Source organism: Octopus sinensis, linkage group LG11, assembly GCF_006345805.1.
Source record: "Octopus sinensis linkage group LG11, ASM634580v1, whole genome shotgun sequence".
Taxonomy (NCBI): Eukaryota; Metazoa; Mollusca; class Cephalopoda; order Octopoda; family Octopodidae; genus Octopus; species Octopus sinensis.
Window position 1 is genome coordinate 32,384,437 of NC_043007.1, and position 24,719 is coordinate 32,409,155.

Consider the following 24,719-nt stretch of genomic DNA (forward strand, 5'->3'; position numbering starts at 1 on the left):
GACCAGCCAGGTAATAATTACCAAAGTACCATAAGTTATTTGATCTTCCAGGTTATTTGATCTGATAATAGTAATTAGTGTTATAAAATAGCTACACCTGATCTATATGTGGAAACTGACAAAGAAAAAGGAATGGAGCGAGGCAGGGAAGCCATAGAATCTAGAGACACTCTGTAATGATAAGAGAAACCCATTCATCCGTGAAGTGTTATGGCATGCATTCTTCATCAGTCATTATACTGGTTTCTATGGCAACACTCATTTTCTGACTTTCTACCTCGTAAATGGCTGTGAAGTTGCATCTATCAAATACCTGAAACCAAGTATGTATATTTATTTTCGTTGTTGCTATTATTATTACTGATGTTAAGGCGGTGAGTTGGCAGAATCGTTGGCACACAGGTAAAAGGCTTAGTGGTATTTTGCCCATCGCTATGTTCTGAGTTCAAACTCCGCCAAGGTCAACTCTGCCTTTCATCCTTTCAGGGGTCGATAAATTAAATACCAGTTATGCACTAGGGTCGAGATGTAATCTACTTAATCCATTTGTCTGTCCCCTCTATGTTTAGCCCCTTGTGGGCAATAAAGAAATAAGAATTGATAGCCCGCTGGTAAAATGGTTAGCAGCATTTTGCCCATTGCTTATGTTCTGAGTTCAAATTCTGCCAAGGTCAACTTTGCCTTCTATCCTTTTGGGGGTCGATAAATTAAGTACCAGTTGAGCACTGGGGTTGATGCAATTGACTTAATCCCCTACCCCCAAATTCCTGGCCTTGTGCCTATAGTAGAAAGAATTATTATTATTAATGTTATTAAGGCAGTGAACTGGCAGAACGAAGGGTACATTGGGCAAAATGCTTAGTAGCATCTTGTCTGTCTTCGTGTTCTGGGTTCAAATTCTACCAAGGCCAACTTTACCTTTCATTCTTTTTGGGGGTTGACAAAATAAGTACCAGTTGAGTATTGGGGTCGATGTAACTGACTAACCTACTCCCCCAAAATGTCAGGCTTTGTGTGTATGGTAGAAAGATTTGTTGTTGCTGCTGTTGTTGTTGTTGTTGTTATTGTTGTTTTTATTATTATTATTATTATTATTATTAGGGCAGCGAACTGGCAGAATCATTAAAATGCTGGATGAAATGCTTAGCGGTATTTCCCCTGTCACTACATTGCGAGTTCAAATTCCACTGAGGTCAACTTTGCTGTCATCCTTTTGGGGTCAATAAATTAAGTACCAGTAAACACTGCGATCGATGTAATCTGATAAGGGTACACTAGGCACATGCATCACAACCATATGTACATGACATGGTGATCTCATATCAAGATAAACAGCACATGACCTTGCAGGTGGGGCCCAGTTAGAATTTTCTTCAGATTGTTCTTGTTGTTGTTGTTTGCACTTATTATTTCCTTCGTTGGTGAAGTGTGCTAACTTTTAATTTCATTTCTGTACATCAGCTTCATTTCCAACATTTCCTGTTGTATCTGAGCACATCGCTTAGTGCTTGACTCAAATATCTCGACTCAAATTCAAAAGCATCCCGACAGAATAAACAAATTAACACTTAGACACTGTAGGGATTCTCAGCATTACAAACTGTACGTGTCAGGAGATGAAGTGATATTTCCTGCAGCAAATGTTTAGCTGTGTGTATGTGTGTGTGTGTGGAGGCGTGTGGCTTAGTGGTTTGGGTGTCAGCATCAAAATCATAAAATTGTGGTTTCAATTCCCGGACCGGGCGACACGTTGTGTTCTTGAGCAAAACACTTCATCACACATTGCTCCAGTCCACTCAGCTAGCAAAAATGAGTTACGCTGCAATGGACTGGCGTCCCGTCCAGCTGGGGAACACATACGCCATAGAAACCGGGCCCATGAACCTGGCTAGGCTTTAAAAAGGGCGCATTTATTTATTTTTGTATTATATATATATATATAGAGAGAGAGATACATACATACATATATATATCATCATCATCATCATCGTCGTTTAACGTCCGTTCTCCATGCTAGCATGGGTTGGACGGTTCGACCGGGGTTCTGGGAAGCCAGAAGGCTGCACCAGGCTCCAGTCTAATTTGGCAATGTTTCTACAGCTGGATGCCCTTCCTAACGCCAACCACTCCGTGAGTGTAGTGGGTGCTTTTTACGTGCCACCTGCACAGGTGCCAGGCAGGGCTGGCAACGGCCACGGTCAGATTGGTGTATTTTATGTGCCACCGGCACGGAAGCCAGTCGAGGCGGTGCTGGCATCGGCCACGAGTCGGATAGTGCTTTTTACGTACCACCAACCAGGGATCCTATATATATATATATATATATATATATATATATATAATAATTAATAAGGGTGAGAGAAATAGATACTAATTTAATAGTATATCTATTCAACACCAAGTGGCCTAGTGCTCCGAGAAACCTGGATTTTATAATATTTTATAACATATTATAATATTTTTACAAAATAAATATAAGAGAGTGGTCACTATATGGCTCACTCTAGCACCAGGTGAGCTAACAATCGTACTGACTTTCATGGGAAACATGTATTTTCGTGGTTGAAACCTTTTGGATTAACTGGTGCTAGAGTGAGCCATATAGTGACCACTCTCTTATATTTATTATATTATATATATATATATATATATATATATATATAATCAGAAAATGGAGAAAAACATTCTTATCCTTAGGAAAAGAATAAAAGAGACTACATCTCATTTATCCAATGTCAAAATTTTTAGACTTTGTATTTTATTTCTTTATTGCCCACAGGGGCCTAAACATGGAGAGGACAAACAAGGACAAAGGGATTAAGTCGATTACATCGACACCAGTGCGTAATTGGTACTTAATTAATCGACTTTGAAAGGATGAAAAGCAAAGTTGATCTTGGCAGAATTTGAACTCAGAACGTAACAGCAGACAAAATACCGCTAAGCATTTCGCCTGGCATTCTAATGATTCTGTCAGCTCACCTCCTTCACACGATGTCATATCATGAATAAAGAATTGCTTCATCGAAGTGTTGATGGTAAAATAAGCTTTATATTTAATAAAGTAATTTGAATAATAATGGGTGACGGAAAATACTTGAGATTAAACTAAAGTAAGTGGAATTAAACTTTACACCCACATACACACACACCACAATCCTCTTTCGTATCCTTTCAAGATATATTGTTTCTTTATTGCCCACAAGGAGGCTTAACAGAGAGGGGACAAACGAGGACATGCAAAAAGATAAAGTGATTACATTGACCTCAGTTCATAACTAGTGCTTCTTTCATCCACCTCGAAATAATGAAAGGCGAAGTCTACCTTGGCGGAATTTGAACTCAGAACATAACGGCAGACGAAATACCGCTAAACATTTTGCCTGGCATCCTAACGATTCTGTCAGCTTGCCTCCCTCATTTTAGACTTTACATTAAAAGGAAAAACAAACAGTATTTTCTCTAAATTTACCCAGAAAACCCCACAAAAATAATTAAATATTACTCACTTTTATTTCACTCTGGCTTAATATTATTTTAAGAGGAAGAGTTAGCTGAGTTGGTAGGACATTGGATTACCAACCCAAAGATGATGAGATCATATCCTGTCATCAACATTAGGGTGTGTTTTTGGCAAAGATACTTGTACAAACCAAACTTTTGACACACTATTCTATATGATAAAGCAAGCTGTAGAACTCCAAAGCACTCTGCACAGATGATAGCTGTTGGTTTATAGAACTAGGATTTGACTAATTTCTTGGGTGGGACATCATGTAGCACAGGCTCTCTTCAAGCTGTTTTGCTTCAGATAAACGGGGAAGATCTAATGAGTTAAGCTGCTCCCAGTCAATGTTGTTTTAGTATGTTTGGTGATGGCCATTCTTCATTTACACATATCTAAATAAATGACTGAGGAGTTTATTAGTTTAATTACTGTTTTGCTATTCCTCTTTGAACACGATGTTATTTTAAGCATTTAATTAGAGAGAGGCTTGCCTGTGCGGTAAGAAATTTGCTTTAAATTTGCTTTCCAAACATATGGTTCTGGGTTCATTCCTACAGCATGGTACCTTGGGCAAGTGCCTTCTACTATAACCTAGGGCTGACCAAAGCCTAGCTTTGACCAACCCGGCTGAAAGCAGCTCTGGCACTGAGTACAAATGTCTTGTTTTAATAAGTTCCAAATTAAAATCTTCCACCAAACCTTAGTCACAATTTATCTTCTTAACACTAGCTGAATGATAACTAAGTTATTTTACTAAATTCTTTGTTATATTTAAAGTAATTGAAAGAAACACAGAACATCTCAAAATAAATACAATAAAGAAAAGTTAATACATTGGGCAAAATACTTGGTGGCATTTTCTTAATGTTCTGAGTTCAAATCCTGCCAAGATCAACTTTCTCTTTCATCCCTTCAGGGCACTAGCATAGCTGAGGTGGGTTGTAGGGGTGGTCTACCCCAAGTGGCACTTTTATGGGGAGGAGGACAATACTTTTGGGTCTGCTGTAGGTTTTTTGCTAGGTCCAGGGGCAGCAAACAGAAGGTCCACCCCAGGTGGCACACACTCTAGCTATGCTAGTGCTTCAGGAGTCAATGAAATATAGTACTAGTCAAGTACTGGAGTTTTTAAATATAACAAAGAATTTAGTAAAATAACTTAGTTATCATTCAGCTAGTGTTAGGAACATAAACTGTGACTAAGGTTTGGTGGAAGATTTTAATTCAAAACTTATGAAAACAAGGCATTTGTACTACAGAACCAGAGCTGGTTTCAGCTGGGTTGGTATTGAAAGGGTTAAAGCAATTCTGCTAGCTTGCTGCCGAACTGATTCTTTTATTATTCAATAATTCACCATCATTTCTGCCAAGGTATATATTAGTTGAGATTTCAATAATTCAGATAATCTCATCTGCAGCTTGTGAGGGAGAGAAGTGAACGCGTCTCTGGTTTGATTAGATTGTCGCCCCAAGCTATCGAATAAGTAATTAAATAAATAAATTACTTCCTGTGTTTGATTTGACAGTGAGACTAAACACCTGGTTCAAGCCTGTGTATTTAGTTATTAATAAATTCATGCTGTGAAGATATACTCAAGTAATATACATACATTATGTATATCATAAACATGAGAACATTTGTAAAGAAACATGAAACAAAAAAGCAATGAAATATTTGTGGTTTCGAAATGATAAAAGCGATGAAAGGGATGAACTCCATTGCTGCTTCTTTTAATTTATTTGTTCGCGTATATATTGCTCTACAATATTAATGGTTTGCCTTTCGTCCTGAAAGGGGTCGATAAAATATCTATTGATAAAGGGCTTGGCTTCATTTCATTCACAAACTTCAAACCTTGTGCCTTTGATAGAAATCAATAAGAATAGATAAAAACATTGTTTATTGAGGAAAAGAGAAAATCATAAATTTTCTGACATCAGGAAACAAAATCTAGTATTTTTTCTGTCAGTTTCTATCTTTTGCCTTTCAAATGTTTCAGTTATTAGACTTGCAGCCATGCTGGAGCACTGCCCTAAACAATTTTTAGTTGAATGAATTGATTCTAGTACTTTCTTTTTTTTTTTTGAAACCTGGTATTTATTCTCTTGATCTCTTTTGTTGAACTGCTAAGTTATGGGAACATAAACAAGCTAACACTGGTTGTCAAGCACTGGTGGGGGACAAACACAGATACAAAGACACATACACACACACACACACACACAAGCACTGTAGGCTTCTTTCGGTTTCAATCCACCAAATCTAGTCTCAAGGCTTTGTTTAGTTTGGTCGGCCCAGGACAACAGCTGAAGACACTTGACCAAGTTGCCACACGGTGGGACTGAACTCAAAACCATGGGTTTGAGAAGCAAACTTCTTACCACACAGCCACGCCTCTGCCAATGGCATGTAACTTTTAAAACATAAAACAAAAAATTAAAAAAATAATCTTGAAAATATCTGTTACTAGATTGTACACAAGATACTGACATGATCCATCAAGAGCCCCCCACCCCACCTGCCAGGCAGTCAAAAACACCTGATACGTTTTGAATCAAATTTCACTTAAACCACAACCTGTTCAAATAAAAAACTGAATGACATATTGGATAATAGGCACAGGTGATAAGGAGCTTGCTTTCCAACCACAAGGTTCCGGGTTCTGTCTCACAGCATGGTACCTTGAGCAGGTGTCTTCTGCTATAGCCCTGGGTTGACCGAAGCCTTGGTCATTTTGGTGATAGACACCAAAAGAAGACCATCATATATATATATATATATATATATATATTATATATATATATATATATCTAAAATAATATGTGACAATTATTCGGTAGCCAAGATAAAACTCAGAGTTTTATCTTGGCTATTCAATAATTGTCACATATTACATTTACAGATAAATTTCCTCTATTTACATAATATTGAGGTTTCTTTCTTTCTTTTGTTATCTTACCATCTTTAGCAATAATATATATATATATATATATATATATATATATATATATGGAATAATTACTATGAAGCATTGTGTAGAATATATTGTATAAGGGATCGTGAGTAAATCCAGAACAATGCAAGGTAAATCACAAGAAAACAAATATATGAATTAATGTAGACTTACCTTGCGTTCAATATTTCGGGGTTATGACCCCATTTTCAAGAAATTAATAAATGTTGGTGATATGTGTGTACACACGCACATCGCCAACATTCGTTAATTCGGGTCATAACCCCAAAATATTGAATGCAAGGTAAGTGTACATTAATTCGTATATTTGTTTTCTTGTGATTTACCTTGCATTTACTTCGCAATGTTTTGGCCTTACCCACGATCCTTTATACAGTAGAGGTAGACCCAGGAAGACATGGGATGAGGTGGTCAAGTAAGACCTTCATACGTTGGGCCTCACAGAGGCAATGACGAAAGACCGAGATCTCTGGAGATATGGCTGTGACTGCGAAGACCCAACAAATAAAGTGAGTTCACAGCTGTATCCTACACCAGTTTTGCATAACCATCCCCAGTCCATTCAAAAGTACCCTGGATTGTAAGATGATCTGCTCTGCTTACCTTGGATCATAGGGTGACCTGCTGTGCTTGAGGAGACCTATTGAGTCAAGTACATCAGCATCAAAATCAAAATCAAATGGAAATTGTAGTTGTGTTACCTGTGCCAGTGGCACGTAAAAAGTACCATCCAAACGTGGCTGACGCCAGCGCAGCCTTGACTGGCTTCTGTGCCAGTGGCATGTAAAAAGCACTGACCGATCATGGCTGTTGCCAGCCTTCTCTGGCCCCTGTGCCAGTGGCATGTAAAAAGCACCCACTACACTCACGGAGTGGTTGGCGTTAGGAAGGGCATCCAGCTGTAGAAACACTGCCAGATCAGACCGGAGCCTGGTACAGCCTCCTGGCTTCCAAGACCCCAGTCGAACTGGCCAACCCATGCTAGCATGGAAAACGGACGTTAAACGATGATGATGATATATATATATCTGTCTATGTGTGTCTTTGTGTCTATGTTTGTTCCACACCACCACTAGACAACCTGTGTTAGTTTGTTTACATCCATGTGACATAGCAGTTCAGCAAAAGAGACCAATAGAAGAAGTACGAGGCTTAAAAGCAACAATTGGTACGGGAGTCAATTCGTTCGTATAAAATCCTTCAAGGTGGTGCTCCAGCAAGGCCACAGTCTAATGACTAAAAGAAGCGAAAAGAAAAGAAATGTAGTCCTCCATGTATTCATGCCATTAAAATGGATGAAACAATCACGTCTTGATTGTTATTAATCTTAAGTCAGCTTGACCCAAGGGAACCACAATAACAATAACAATAACAATATTAACTGACATTGCACAGCAGCAGGAAGTGGTGTGACTTCAAACAAATCAATGAGCCTAAATGTGTGTGTGTGTATGTATGCATACATGTATGTGTGTGTGTGTGCATGTATGTATGTGTATGTATATATGTATGCATGTATGTATGTGTGTATGTATGCATGTATGTACGTATGTATGTATGTATATGTATGTGTGTATGTATGCATGTATGTACGTATGTATTTATGTATGTATGTATGTATGTGTGTATGTATATCTATGATCTCTAACAAAAAATTAGTTACTTAGAAAAGAAACAATCTTAACAGTTTGACGTGGGGGGCTGTGAAATAAATTGGTTGATAAGACATCAAATTGTGTTTATCGGTCATACTACGGCTACCTCAGTTTTAACCAACGATGATAAATCAAGGCTGTAAGGTTGTCAAGGAAGTTCTTGTGGAATTTCTAATTTTGGTTTTAAATTATGTATTTTCAAATTGATTTTCGTTAAATTACTTTCACTTTATATATCATTTTGAAGCCCATTTTTCGCTCTGTCTAATCGTGTTACCCTTTTTCTTTTTGAATAATTAGGCCATTCTTTCTGGAACGTTGAATACAACATGGACAAAAAGCAAATTCGCAAATTTTCTTATCCCAGTTCAAGCTGGGCCGAAAAGCTGTTGAAGCACCTTGCGATATCAATGATGCGTTTGGCCTAGGAATTATTTAGGATGAAAGCCTTTTTCGTAATGTATAAGCAAAACACTGATACTCTACTTCTCTGTTGTTGTCGGAGTTTCTTATGCATTTCATTCATTTGCTGACAGTATTTCTCCGCCGTAATGGTTTCGCCTGGATCCACAAAAGCTGTGATGGATGAGACCGGCTGCAGACCACCAAACAGTCACCATGACCTTCTTTTTGGTGCAACTTTGGTTTCGGGAAGTGCCGTGGAGCTTCGTCAATGTCCAACAACTGAGCTGAACATCTCCGGTTGTCGTAAAGAATCCACTTTTCATCGCAAATCACAATCCGGTCGAGAAATTTTGGAATTCAAATTTTGCCAGCTGGTATAGATAGATAGATGTTCATCTTTGTTTACAAGTTTTTCAATCTCGCTTCCCATTAATCTTCTTTTTTTCGTTGCTGAATGTCATGTTAGCTCCTACATTATGTTAAGAAATAAACTTCAGACGCAATGAAACAGTTGATAGAAAATTCGGAACTATTATTTCTTATACGTTTAAAAGATGAATGTTGACACATGTTGTATTTCTTTATACACACGTACATGCACACATATATAGACCCAAGGAATTTCGTAGCAGTGACGAGAGTCTTGAAGAGGATAAGCGTAGTGGTTGGCCATCTGATGTTGATCAACTCAGAGCCTTATTCGAAGCCAATCCACGCACAACTGTTCGAGAGCTTGCTTCTGAACTAGACGTAACGTATAGGAGAATTACCAACCACTTGAAAGAGATTGGAAAAACAAAAATGCTTGAGAAATGGGTGCCACACGAATTGAATGACAACCAAGAAAAACGCCATTTTGAAGTGTTGTCTTCCCTTCTTTTATGCAACAAGAATGGATCCGTTTCTCGACCGGATTGTGATTTGCGATGAAAAGTGGATTCTTTACGATAACCAGTGATGCTCAGCTCAGTGGTTGGACATTGACAAAGCTCCACGGCACTTCCCGAAACCAAAGTTGCACTAAAAAGGTCATGGTGACTGTTTGGTGGTCTGCATCCGGTCTTATCCATCACAGTTTTTGTGGATCCAGGCGAAACCATTACGGCGGAGAAGTACTGTCAGCAAATGGATGAAATGCATAAGAAACTCCAACAACAGCCAGCATTGGTCAATAGAAAAGGACCCAATTCTTCTCCACAACAACGCTCGGCCACACGTTGCACAACTGACCCTGCAGAAGTTGAACGAAATGGGCTACGAAACTCTGCCTCATATAGCCCGTCATATATATATATATCGCCATGTTGAATCGCTAGCTTCTGCACGCATTTTTTTTCTCTCCTTGTTTCTCTCCATGTTTCTTTTCTGTGTATCTTTCTGTAGAAGAGCGTAGGCTCGAAACGTAAAAGACTTGTTTTATTTCTATTCCTGAGCGCCATACTAATACAATTGTTTGTTTGTATTCCACCTGCCTTCGTCTTTTGTTTGTTTTCATAAAGCTTCCCGTTATATATATATATATATATATATATATATATATATATATATATATATATATACGTATAGAGTGTTAGGTGTGATGTACAGAATTGAATATTGAGGAAAAAAAGTCGTCAGAATTTTGGAAAAAAAAAATCCTTTTATTTCTTTGTTATTATTAGCGCTTTTGTTCTTCTCTACAACTTGTCAAATACAATTTTTTGAATGTACTTTTATATAAAACAGATGTTTTTTGGGGGTTCTCTTCTAAACAAAACACCCCCCAAAGACATGTTTTATATAAATGAACAAGCTGCTTGTATATTCACAAAATTGTATTTGACAAGTTCTAGAGAGGAACAAAAGCCGCTAATAATAAGGAAGAAATAAAAAGATTATTTTTCAAATTCTGACGACTTTTTATATATATATATATATATATATAACTATGTATATATATGTATGTGTATATGTATTTGTGTGTCTGTGTTTGTCCCCCCAGCCATCACTTGACAACCGATGTGTTTATGTACCCATAACTTAGCAGTTTGACAAAACAGACTGATAAAATAAGTACTAGGCTTACAAAGAATAAGGGGTCGATTTGTTCTACTAAGGGCGGTGCTCCAGCATGGCAGCAGTCAAATGACTGAAACAGATAAAAGAACATATTAGGGAGTGCAGATAGAAGAGCTGATAGCCAACACCTGAATCAGGGGAGCCTTCTGAAATCTATACCCTGATACAATGCTGAACTTTGTCTTTAGCTGTCACTTGATATCTCTCCTTATGTCACACTACTACCTTATGAAAAAGACACGCTGGATAAAGATGTAATCCTAGACATCTAACCCAGAAAAAATGCAGGGTAGACATGGCTACAACATCTGTGATCAAAAGGATATTTGATTAGGATTGAGTTGGGGTTAAACAATAACAACTAGAGCTCAAGCACCCCCTTCAAATACCCAGATCACCTGACTGTAAGGTGAAGACGTGTGGGTATCAGGTTTGTAAACTTAAGGCCAGTGGTTTGATTTTCAGATCAGGCTGTGTATGTCATATTGATCCAGTCCACTCAGGTGGAAACGAGGACCAACAATGGCTATGGATTAACCCTGCAATGGCCTGGCACAGGTGGATAAACAGCTAACGATGTCAGAAACCATTTAACAAATAAAACATTTAATGAATTTCACTCCAAAATATCATGTCATCATAATTTCTTTGTTGTTGCTGTTAATAACTTCAGGACAACTGTGACATTATCAAAGACATTCCAGCTGTGACCAGCCTGACAGAGACATTCCAGCTGTGACCAGCCAGTCATTGTGGAGTGCCTTGGATTACATTATCTAACGTGTCTTTATTCTTTTTCTTACATGGTAGGTAGGGTGTGGTTTGAGGGAAATGTGGGTGTTATTTGTAGCAGGTTGGAAGACCATATAGGGGCTTTCTCATCAGCTCCATTGTTGTCATTGCAAGCTGTTCAAAGGTATCGAGACTTTTAAACCCTAAAATCTATCAATGCTTATTGTTTATTATGTAACGACCAGCTACAACTGTGGTTGTGGGTGTAAGCCTATAAGCATCTATGTGTGTATGTATGCATGTATACCTGTGTGTGTGCTCCTTGTTGCTCAAAGCTGTGAGAAAAAGCAGCCAAATCTTCCACAAATCTCACCTGTTGTATATATGTAATATATACAAGTATAAACTTAGATGTTTCTCAGTTAAAATCGATCCAGGCCACGTCTAGAATTTGTTAAATTGTTTAAGTCAAGCTTTGAGGTGTCAGAGCCCATTCGAATAGGGATTTATTGCTGAGTGAGATGTATCCAGTTATAAGTGGTTTGTCTGGTGTACCTTAAATAAAGTTGGTGCTTTTTATGTGCCACCAGAATGGGAGCCAATTAGGGGGCACTGACCCCAGCTACGATATTGGCTTTACTTGACTCAAAAGGTCTTCTCAATTTCCTGCAAGAATTTATATAGTTTTGTGTATATAAAGTAAACACCTTATTTTTTTAATAATTAAAAAAAAAACTAAGTGCATACCCTTAGTGGGGCTCGTGAAAATGGATCTGTCTTCTTGGCACTGAAACACCAAATGAAGCTCTGTCTCCAAATGGTTAAAGTGCTGTCATTGCTTCTTTGAATTATCTCCCTTACCCTTTCAACTGTTGCACAAATCTGCTACTGGAAAGACCAGCATTGTTTATTCACATGTAATCACACATACACAGCCTTAAACTGATGGGAAGCAAAAAAGATTTTCACAGGACTTGAACTCAGAATATAAGAAAAGGGAGGAAATGCCACTAAGCATTTTGTCTAATTATTCCACCAACGTTAAATACCATATTTCTAATGATAATGACATCAAAAAATACCTTAGGAATGAGAACCCAAGTTTGAAATTTCCCCAAGACACCTGATGAAAACTGGAGGGTATATCAGCCGAAACGTTGTGGTTAACAGCGCGGGCTACTAATCCCAAGATTCCGAGTTTGATTCCAGGCAGTGACCTGAATAATAATAAAGTAATAATAACATTGAAAAATATCTTAGGAATGAGAACTCAGGTTTGAAATTACCCCAAGACACCTGATGATGGCTGGAGGGTATATCAGCTGAAACGTTGTGTTAACAACAAACAAGATGAGGAGAAATATCCGTCAATTGTAAATAATGTACATAATTCCTCATCTCTTAAATATAGAAGTGAAGTGTACAGGTTTGGCAGAAACAGTGCAGAGCTGGACTAAATGTCTGAACCTTTTTTAGCATTCGGATTATTCTGTCAAATGTAAGGCTATTTCGTTCACATTGTTTCAAATTAACCAGGCATTAGCTCATAGCTTTGAAATTTTGATGATGTGATTTGTTTATTTCTGTAATGACACTGTAAGGCGCTTAGCTGGCAGAATTGATAGCATGCCTGGCGAAATACTTAGCGGTATTTTGCTCAAGGCGGTGAGCTGGCAGAAACGTTAGCACGCCGGGCGAAATGCTTACCGGTATTTCGTCTGCTGCTGCATTCTGAGTTCACATTCCGCCAAGGTTGACTTTGCCTTTCATCCTTTCGGGGTCGATTAAATAAGTACCAGTTATGCACTGGGGTCGATATAATCGACTTAATCCGTTTGTCCTCTCTGTGTTTAGCCCCTTGTGGTTAGTAAAGAAATAGGTATTTCGTCTGGCATTACGTTCTGAGTCCAAATTCCGCTGAGGTTAACTTTGCCTTTCATCCTTTCGGGGGTCGATAAACTAAGTACCAGTTGCATACTGGGATTGATCTAATCGACTGCACCCCCACCACCAAAAATTTCAAGCCACGTGCCTATAGTAGAAAGGATTATAATGACATTGTAGGGTAGGTGTGAAAAGCAGGATCTGGTCAGTTTGAACATAAAACAGGTGGAATATTTTGGCTGGTTTAAATACTGAAGGGTTAGTATTGTTTAGTTTTTGTCCCTCCATGTCCTGAATTCCAAATCCTGTTATGACTGGTTTCTCTGTTTGTCTCCCTGGAGTTGATCAAATAACTGCCAATCAGTCAGGCAGAGGGGGAGATCCAAACAAATGCCTTCCTTGGGATTTACCAATTTGTGAAATAACAAAAAAAAAAAAAAAACTTTACTCTTTTACTTGTTTCAGTCATTTGACTGCGGCCATGCTGGAGCACTGCCTTTAGTCGAGCAAATCGACCCCAGGACTTATTCTTTGGAAGTCTAGTACTTATTTTATCGGTCTGTTTTGCCGAACCGCTAAGTTACATGGACGTAAACACACAGCCATCGGTTGTCAAGTGATGTTGGGGGGGACAAACACAGACACACAAACATATATATACACATACATATATATACATATATACGACGGGCTTCTTTCAATTTCCGTCTACCAAATTCACTCACAAAGCTTTGGTCAGCCCGAAGCTATAGTAGAAGACACTTGCCAAGGTGCCATGCAGTGGGACTGAACCCGGAACCATGTGGTTGGTAAGCAGGCTTCTTACCAAACAGCTGAAAAACGAAAATCTTCCTTTTGAGTGAAAATACACAACACATTAAGACATTTAAGATAAAAACAGTCCTTAAATCAAGATAGCACTGGCATCTTTTATTCAAAGTTGCAGATGACAAAAGTTGGATGACTTCGTTCAGTCTGGCATATAAAAAAACAACAAAAAACAAAACAAAAAAACAACAAAAAAAACAAAAAATCAAAAATGAAACCCCCACCCCTACCAAACTTCAGTTTTCTTACTGAAAAAGAAACTTTAATAACATTTAATAACAAAGCATAAAAGAAGACAGGGAAAAGTGACAAAAAAAAAAAAGAAAAAAATCTCAATCTTTGATAATAAATCATGAAATAGCATTCTTGTACACAATTCGACACAAACTAGATTTTTACGGAGTCACTCTACCATGCAGCAGCCTCGGCAAATTCCTTACCATCTTTAAAAAGGGTTACGTAAGATGGAACCGGTTCGAATTAAAACACTGAGAAGTTGATGAATTTCCATCCTGTTGGACATGTTGGGATATCTTACTTTGCTCCAGCATGGAATATTCAAAGTGCAAGACTGAGGTTGTCTCCCAGCATTTAACCAGCTGACTGTGACAAGGGTTGGTTCAGACAGGAGCGGCTGGAGTTATCCAATAGCAACCACGGAAAACTATGACGGACACACAGACACACACAGAGACCACAAATATAGATCAACCAGTGAAGGAGAGAGAGAGAGAAAGAGATAAACTGATATCAAGTGTATTTGTTATGTTATACAACAGATATGTCAACCTGGTGGATATTTTTGATGAATTCTTTGAGACAAGAAACTGAAAACATGAGATAAGTGAAATAATAACTTTGGTTGAATAAAGTATAGCGCCATTGGAGAGATTAAAAACAAAAATGAATGTTTAAATAAAGAAATTTAACGATGCTAATTACTACAAAATTTTGATTATCACAAAAGCCATTGTGTACAGATAATTATTTCTCAAGTCATGTTTAATTTGTGTGTACTCTATAATTAGTTCGTTAAAGAAGGAACTGTTCGTTAGTTTAAGTAAATTTATAATTAAACTTTAGGCTTTATGTAAAAGAAAGCTAACAAAATGTTAAACAAGAATTAATGTTTTTTTTTTGTTTTGAAATTGAAGGTGAGAAGAAAATGGTGAAAATTTTAATTTTTCATTCATTTTGTTCATTTAAAATACTAAACACACATTTCAAAGAAGAAAAAAATTATAGATTTGGATTTATAGTAATTTTGTTAAGTAATTCTTCAGTTGCATTCTATATCAACTCTCTGTAAAATGAAACGGTACTAATTAGTGGTAATTAAAAATCTAATAATTATGATAAGTACTGTCTAGAGCAGCAATTTTTACTTGTGGCTCCCAGGGCCACATGCCTCTATAAATATAAGTTTTTCATTGGTTTGACTTATGTTTTCACTTTTTGGTGTGGCCCCCTAAAAGTAAATAGAAGTTTTGGATCTGGCCCCAATATTAAAAAGGTTGAGGATCACTGGTTTAGAGTGTTAGGACTCAACCAACTCTCCAGTTTCTATGCAGTAATAAGTGGCTGAGTCCATCAGAGAGTAACTCATTTATAGCTAAGGTAAAGTTACCTCATTGTATCATACCGACTCATAGGGGCCGGTTTCCATGCTGTATAAATTCCCCACCTGGACAGGACACTGGTCCCTTACAGGGTTACTTGTTTTTGCCAGCTGAGTGAACTGGAGCAATGTGAACAAGAATACAAGGTGTTGCCTGATCCAGGAATTGAAACCACAATCTTACAATAAGGAGTTCAACACCTGAACCACTGAGCTATGCGCCTCTACTTTACAGCTGAATGGACTTGAACAACATGAAGTGAAGTGTTATTCTCAAGAACATAATGTACTGCCCAGCCTGGGAATTGAAACCACAATCTTGAGATTGTGGGTGCAAATACCCTGAGACTATCAGGCTATGTGCTTCCACAATAATTCTGATATTCTATCCTTATTCTGTAATATTCCTGAATGCATTGCAATTTAATCGAATTTTATCAGAGGTTATAAATTTTTCAAAATTGAAATTAAAAACAAAAATAGGAAATAATAAGCAAAAATTCCAAACAATAACTGAATGTTTTCTAAAATAAATCTTCAAGTGTACTTTATTTGCAGGTCTTTTTTTTTTTAACGTGAAATAATAAAAAAAAAGAAAGAAAGAAAATATGTCAGAAACAAGATGTGTTTGAAAAAAACTATGATTCCACAACATTTTACGTGTTTCAAATTTATTTTCAAAATGGAAACATTGGAAATACCGATTTACAAATGGTTTGAGCAGTTCAAGAATTTCCACACATTAGCTATCATTTATATTTTGATGGGATAAGAAAAAAACGAAATAAGAAATGAAAATAAAAACTTAAAAAACAATGATAATAAAAAGGTTTATTTCAAGAATTACAGAACAAAGAAAGAGAAGAGAAGAGGAGAATCAACAAAAATCAAAAAAAAAAAAAGAAAAAAAAAAAGGAAAAACAAAAAACCTTTTTTGAAGAATGTGTGAAAAACTTCGCACAAACAACATCAAAGTCACTGATGAAGCTGCATACTGACTTACATACATGAATTGATGTGACTGAGTTTGATTTTAATGTAATAAGTGTGGTGGAATGAATGAGATGTGGACGGTCCCTGCAACTCCAAGTGTTGGAAGGAAAAAGCCACAAAAACAATTGTGGTGATTAAAAACAAAAGGAAATAACGCAAGAAAATTATTAATAATGCAATGCATGTATCAGAACATCATACTCCACATATATATATATTTATATTAATGGCATTACTATACATAAATGCCTCACGCTCGGAGGGACTCTTAAAGTCAAAACTACCCCAATAAACACATTGTACTGAACGTGTTTGGTACAATGTGTTTATTATGGTAGTTTTGACTTTAAGAGTCCCTCCTAGCATGAGGCATTTATGTATAGTAATGCCCTTAATATAAATAAATATATTTAAAAGGAATAATTAATAAAGTTTTCTCTTATGAGGTTTTTCACGCTAACTACTTGATAAATTCTTATAAAGATTTTATCCTATTTTTCAATTGTATACATACATATATATATATAATATAATAATTTGGAGTCAACAAGGAATACAGCCAGATATTTATTTGCAATCACTACAATTGTTTCCACACAACAGTTCTCCAGGTTTGGAGAATTACGTTGCGTGGAAAACAATTTTAGTAACTGCAAATAAATGCCCAACTGTACTCCTTGTTGTTGACCCCAACTCATTCAATTATTATTATATATATATATATATATATCTGTAAATGTAATATGTGACAATTATTCGGTAGCCACGATAAAACTCCGAGTTTCGGATGTCGAGGTGGAAATCCACGCCGCCATCTCTTCAGTTATCCGGCTTCCGAATAATTGTCACATATTACATTTACAGATAAATTCCTCAATTTACATAATATCGAGGTCTCTTCCTTTCTTTTGTTGTCTTACCATCAATATATATATATGCATGCATGTATATACATACGTGTATATATATATCTATATAGGAAGAACTACATTGCATGGAAACAATTGTAGTGATTACAAACTGTACTCCTTGTTGACTACAACTTATTCAGTTGTGTATATATATATATATGTGTGTGTGTGTGTGTGTAGGGGGTGGTTTAGGATGCTGTGGGTGACACTCAACGTATTTTAATTCTAGGGAACAGAATGGCATGTGTGGGTCTTCAACACACTGAGTATAATAACGAACAACAGCAGAGTGTCTGGGGGGGAGGATATTATTGAACACTTGAACGCAGAGCAAACAACATAGGTGGTGCCCTGCAATTAGCAGTGACTTATGTACAGTATGTTGTCTATGGCGATCAGTGCAATATATAAACATGTTTGGTATTGAACATATTGGGAACGGTAGGTCTATAGTGTTCAATATAGTGATTTTATTGAACATTATAGATTATATTTTGTTTATTTGCTGTTGTTTTTTTCTGTTGTGTCTTCCATTATAGTATGCAGAATGAATAGTGTGTTATACACAATAATATATGTGTATGTGTGAGCTCATCGTAAGAGTATTGTGTACATGTGAGACATCATACAATATAGTATCATAATGTGTATACACACACACACACACACACACACACACACATGCATGCATGCACACATACACACACGTATATACAAAAGCTAAGCATACATGAACCAGTATGATCCTATGATATGGAGAACATAATATCGTGCAACATAACAAAAAAACACGTTAAACTAGTAAGAAGTAATGGTTTAATGAACTGATAAAAACTGACATAATATTGAAAAAACAAAAAGGGAAACAAAAATGACGCAAGTCTCTGTTTCTTAATGAAAATCTTTTAAGTTACCAAAGAGCATACAGAGAGACTCTATATAAGGAATGATGTGGGGGGGGGGGACTTTGTCCCAATGTTGTTTTAAAGCAAGTCTAGAAATACTTATATAGAATTAATATATGTTCTATGGCAGAATTTCAAGAAAATATGAAGAATGGATGAAATTATTCAGCAACTTTGGAGCTAAATTGTATGTGATTGGAACTGAAGAAAGTTGGTTTCAGCTCTGTGCATCCATAGGCACAAACAAAGAAACAGACTAAAAGAATGTAAATATGGTCTTTGTTTAAAGAAATTTAAGCAAAGACATATTTAAGTATATTCCTGCTATATTAACATAAGTGATGTGTGTTTGTTTGTTTACTGTGTATGCTCAGAACTGAATATTTGTATTGTGTGTACAGGGCTGCATTAAAAAGTATGTACACGCACTTATATAAATATATGTGAATATGTAATTCACTAATTAAAAAACAGATATATAAAAAAAAAAAGCCTAGCACTAACAACATATGAGAATATCTGGAGACATGAATTATTTAAAAGGAATTTCCAAAGATGAAAAAAAGCCAAAAAACCAAAACAAAACAGAATTTTCTCAACCACAACAAGCATACCTGGTCTGTTGGGTTCCAGCATGAGGTGGGAAAAGTCTCAGGCCAGGATAGCGAACATCTCCGGTTCTAGTATTCATGATAAACACACCTGATCTGTATTCATATAAATACACCTGATCTGTCTGGGGTTTCTTTTTTCTTCTTTTTTTTTATTAATTTTTTTAATTTTTAGGATAACCTGCATCATTTCAGTGGCTAACAATAATAGGAAGAACATCTAGTTGTAAGGAAAAAAAAAACACCAACCAACCTACGTAAACGATTGGAAACACCCACCGAATGTGTTAACAAAGGAAGCACAGAGGGTAGAATTGAACCTGCAGTGCTGGTGTTTCAAGTATAATAAGAAGTGAATTTCTATGATGTGAATCTCTCCCAAATATGCCAACATGGAAAAAATAAACAAAATCTATGCAAAACCAATGATAATGGATTGATGATGGTGGTGAATCATGGAAGGACTAAACAACAAGAAGGTAAGTAAGTAACAAACTATAAAAATCAACAGGTTCTTTTATTTTATTTTTTTTTTGGTTCTCCCCCATCACCACAACTGAAGTGTAGCTACATCATCTTACACGGATTGTATATTTTGTACAGACTACACAAAACGCAAGCTACAAACCTACTGAATAAATTTGTGTGTCGATGTGTATATACATGTGTGAGTGTAAGTGTGTGTGTGTGTGTGTGTGTGTTTGAATAGAACTAAAATTAAAAAAATTTTTTTTCCAGAATCAACAACTGTTAATAAGAGATTGTGTGCCGCTGCAATTGAATTATTTGAAGAATTTATTGTAACAGAAACAAATAGAGAAGAAAAATAATAATAATAATAGTAATAAAGAGTTCCAGGCTTTGATTAGAAGAACTACATTTATAGCAGAAAAATGACCCAGGACACAACATGAATAACAGACATGTCCAATAACAACATCTCTTTTGTTACGGCAACATGGAAAGTCATCAAAAATGCAAATACAAATACAATACATACATATATATATACATATATATATATACACATATATACATATACATATATATATACACATATATACATACATATATTATATATATATATATATATATATACACACACACAAACAGAGAGAGAGAGAGCAAAATATATCAAAATTAAACATTTTTCATAGGTATTTTAAAAATTATTGAAATAAATTTTGATTTTTGAAATTAAAAAAAAACACCAAGAAAAAGAACTACATAAAGACGAAAAAAGTGGGATTTTGGAGGAAACAATTTAAAAGATTAAACAAAGAAAAAAATGTAAGACAATCAAGACTTTTTCCTTGCTAATGACTATTCAACTAATGTCATTGGTCAGTCCACATTACACTGTTAAGGAGTATAGGGCCAGAGTCCTGGCATATATATATTCCTCCCTGGATGGGGTGCTAGTCCATCGTAGGATTACTCCCTTCTCCAGCTGAGTGGACTGGAGTAGCATGAAACGAAGTGTTTTTGCTCAGGAAAACAATGCATTGCCCAGTCCAGGAATCGAAACCACAATCTTGTAATCATGAGTCCAACACCCGAACCATTAAGCCACGTGCCTCCACAACCAATGACACTAAAAGGACCGAATCTTATGATTTGTGAGGTTGGCTGGAACGTCATTGTTGTCAACCTTGCAGATCTTAAGATCAATGTCAAATGAAGCTTGAACTGTGACTGTAAAGGTTAGAAAGAAAACTTTATAGAATGTACAGACATTTGCCAATATACAAGAAACGGAGTAAAAATATTGCCCAAGATCAACTGGAATTAGATTTGTAATTTTTTGGAAATTTTTTATTTTTTTTTAAACCAATAATTTTTCCCATGTAGAGTTGTGACCGATCTGCAGCAGAAGCAAATGACCGAATTATGAATTGTTAATGGGTGTAGTTGAAGAATCGCGAAATACAGAACTCGTTAAGAACCATTAAGGAGGAAGATGACAAGTGACGCATGAATCAGTTGACAGTTGATAATGGGACAACGCACAAAGCAGAGAGAAAGGTAATTAACTCCTAATAACGAGGGTGTAATAAATTAAGAATGCTAATATAACATTTTTCATGGCGATTTTTTTCTTTTTATTGGGTGACAAGATACAAGGCCATATTTATGCACAGGAAAGTCACAGGTGACTGAACTGACCCCAATATTATTACTGGTACTTGTTACTGAACTCAGGCAATGAAACAACAGCAAAATCAACTCAGGATTTGAATTCAGAATATAATAAGCTGTAACTAAACACTAGCAAGCATTTAGACCAACACTAAATATATATACATTATATATATATATATATATATGAATCTTGCAAAACGAATTGTTAGACGTGTGTATATATATATATATATATATACACATACATAAAAACTAATATGTAAATGTACACAGATAGACAGGCAACATGAGGCAGATTGAGGGTTCAAACACACAACTCCCAATAAATGTCCTGGCGTAAGTAACCAACTCAACCATTAGCAGAGCCAACAAAGGTGAGTGGCTCTAGAGTGCTTGACCTGCTAGAGATAGCAACCTAAGAACAAGCAGGGAATAAGGGACATGAAATAATGCCTTTCAATATAGGTCTGCTCAATTGAAGTTGGCCTGGGGCTAAGTGACATCACAAGCTTCCATGTCTGTTCATAGAGACATGCCTAGAAATCATAAACTACATCGGATTGCAGTCTTTAATATCTTCACGAGAGAGAGAGAGAGTGTGTGTAAAACATTGGACAATATAGAGAAAGAAGGGCATTTCCTTATAAACAAAATGACATTGTGAATTAGCGTGAGAGAACAAGACTAGAGTAAACAAACATAGCAGAAACACATTTATTATGAAGCTTTTGTAAACAGGTTTTTTTGTACACAAGAAAAGGATGTCTAGGTTGGTTGGTTACGAAAGAGATCAACCATGGCTAGAACTGGACCCAAAACAAACGAGGTGCCAAAGTAGTTGGCAAAAAAGCATCAAACATAATCCAACCATCGATATCTGTGAGATTATTTTAACTGTATGATTATTTATTATTTTAGAAAATAATATCCCACCCCAGCATTTACCGGGTCACGGGGACAGTATTTGAAGAGGTCTTTTCTTCTGTTGATGTAGTGAATGTATCCATCTAAGGGAACTTAAACGAGGGGAGTCCCTCTATTGTAACATCAACCTCAAGTACTCGCATTTAAATCTAAAACCAAAATCTCACAGCATGGATAATATTGGCAAATTCTTGATGGTCTACACCACCATAACATAGCAATGCAGTCGCAGATATTTTATAAAATATTTGCAAACATTCATAGTGATGAGAGGATCAACCCTTTTGTTACCATATTTATTTTAAGATGTTCTGAGTTTCTTTTAATTAATTTAAAATATAACAAAGAATTTAGTAAAATAACTTAATTATCATTAAGCTCGTGTTAGGAACATAAACTGTGACTAAGGTTTGGAGGAAGATTTTAATTCAGAACTTATGAAAACAAGACATTTGTACTATAGAGCCAAAGGTGGTTCCAGCCGGGTTGGTAACAAAAGGGTTAAGCTCAGACTTGATTTGAATTTCGTGCTGTAAGGTAACAGAAGGTACAATGGTAGATATTTTAATGCTAAACACATTGGAATATTCAAGAGTTAGGTAATATAAAGCCTTGAACAAAATGAAACCTCAAGAAATGCAGACGACATGAATTGAAGAATTTTCTGCCACTAACCGGACATCTTGTCAAGAGAGCCAAATGCAACCAAATCTCAATATAAGCAGATTAAAAACAAGATGCATTTCAATTTGTGCTACCGTTTATATTATCCAGTAGACACACACACAAATATACAGATATAGATATAGATGTGTGTGTGTGTGTTCTGAGATGCTGTCTAGTCACACCTGGATTGCTTACACTAAGGTGTTAAAATGTAGCAAAAGACTACAGAAGAAATGATTTATTAGAACAAAAATCGCCCCATCCACAACCAGATATCTCTTATTATTGGTGGTAAGTAAATACGTTACACGGCCACTATTCGTTGTGAGTGCTTATAGAGATTTAAAAAAATATATATTATATATAGATATATATATGTTAAAAAGAATGTGAAAAAATAGAAAGAAAACAAAAAGAAACCTTTCAAGTCTAGAGCAGCAAGCAGTATTTAGAATGACCATTATTGAAACTGTATTGAATTTAATTCTTAAATGAATACAAGAAAACGGTGAGGAACGGAAATTATATAATAAAATATATAAATATTTGTAGGGAGACCAGAAAGTTTGGCTCACTTTGGTAAAAATTAATTAAGTTAAACTTACTGGTTTAAATTGTTTTAATTTCACTTGAACTAAAGCTATTTAGTTGTTCTTTGATTGTATTAATAAGAAATATTGTAATAAACATTTAATTAATAATTTGGCCTTTCATTCTGGTTACCGACCTTTACCAAAAATGGGCAAAACTTTCTGGACATCCTGACGTTATATATACACACACACATATATATACATATATGTATATATATATATGCATGTATATCTATCTATCTATCTATATATATATATATTATATATATTATATATATATACATACACACACACATATATGTATATGCATGCAGCAATGAAAATTTGTGCTAAGTTTATTTGCAAGCAAGTTTTCTATGGACCAAACCATGGGTGCTACTCGCTACTTTAGACTTGGAAAGGTTCGGCAAGAACTTTTTTTGTAATTGAATGGTTTTATTTCTCTTGATAACCTCATAAACAAGTGTGCATGGATGATGTCTATGAATATATTTCATAAATATATCCCGTGCATGTGATGCGTAATTAATTATGGTATGTTCTTCGTCAGCAGAATCTGAAAAGCTGGCTTCCAATCAACTTCTATTATGATTTTGGTATTAATGACTTTGAGTAAAGCATGAACATCACAACTCCAATTTTCCCACTTTCTTTCAGTGGATGGAAATAATTTATAGTTTACAAAAATCCAAGCACGAGTTTATTTATGACACACGTGAGAGAGACATGATGATTTCTTCTATCAAGACAAGCACAAACGCACACGAAATAATAACATTTAAATGTAGCTTTAAATGTTCACATCATATTTTAATGGAAATTAATATTGATTTCAAATTTTGGCACAAGGCCAGCAATTTTGGGGGAGGGGGTAAGTCAGTTACACTGACCCTCAGTGCACAACTGGTACTTATTTTATCGACCCTGAAAGGATGAAAGGCAAAGTCAACCTTAGTGGAATTTGAACTCAGAATGTAAAGACAGACGAAATGCCGCTCAGCATTTTGCCTGGCATGCTATCAATTCTGCCAGCTCGCCATTGCCTTGCAAATTAATATTAACAGACAGACATAATATCACTTTAATCCAAATGGAATTAAACCATTCTCTACATTTCTGCTTAAAGAATAAAACAGACTCTGCATCACTCTACAAGTAAGCTGAAACAAGAACAATTCCCACACAATTTTCCTGGTACCTCAACCTGACATCTAAAGACATTGTTCTTCTAACATTTTACATAAATATTTATCCTCGTTAACACAATTAATTCCTGAAGATACCTTTCTTTTCCTGCACTATTTATAAACAACA

The 24,719-nt window shown here is 35.9% G+C and overlaps 1 long non-coding RNA gene across 1 annotated transcript; it reads right to left on the reverse strand.

Annotated features, from left to right (window-relative positions):
• Nucleotides 1-14,099: 14,099 nt before the first annotated feature.
• Nucleotides 14,100-22,421, reverse strand: LOC118765375. Its single transcript, XR_005001231.1, has 2 exons — nucleotides 21,805-22,421; nucleotides 14,100-14,786 (listed from the first exon to the last, which is right to left on the reverse strand). It is a non-coding gene; the product is annotated as an uncharacterized LOC118765375 (long non-coding RNA).
• Nucleotides 22,422-24,719: the final 2,298 nt, after the last annotated feature.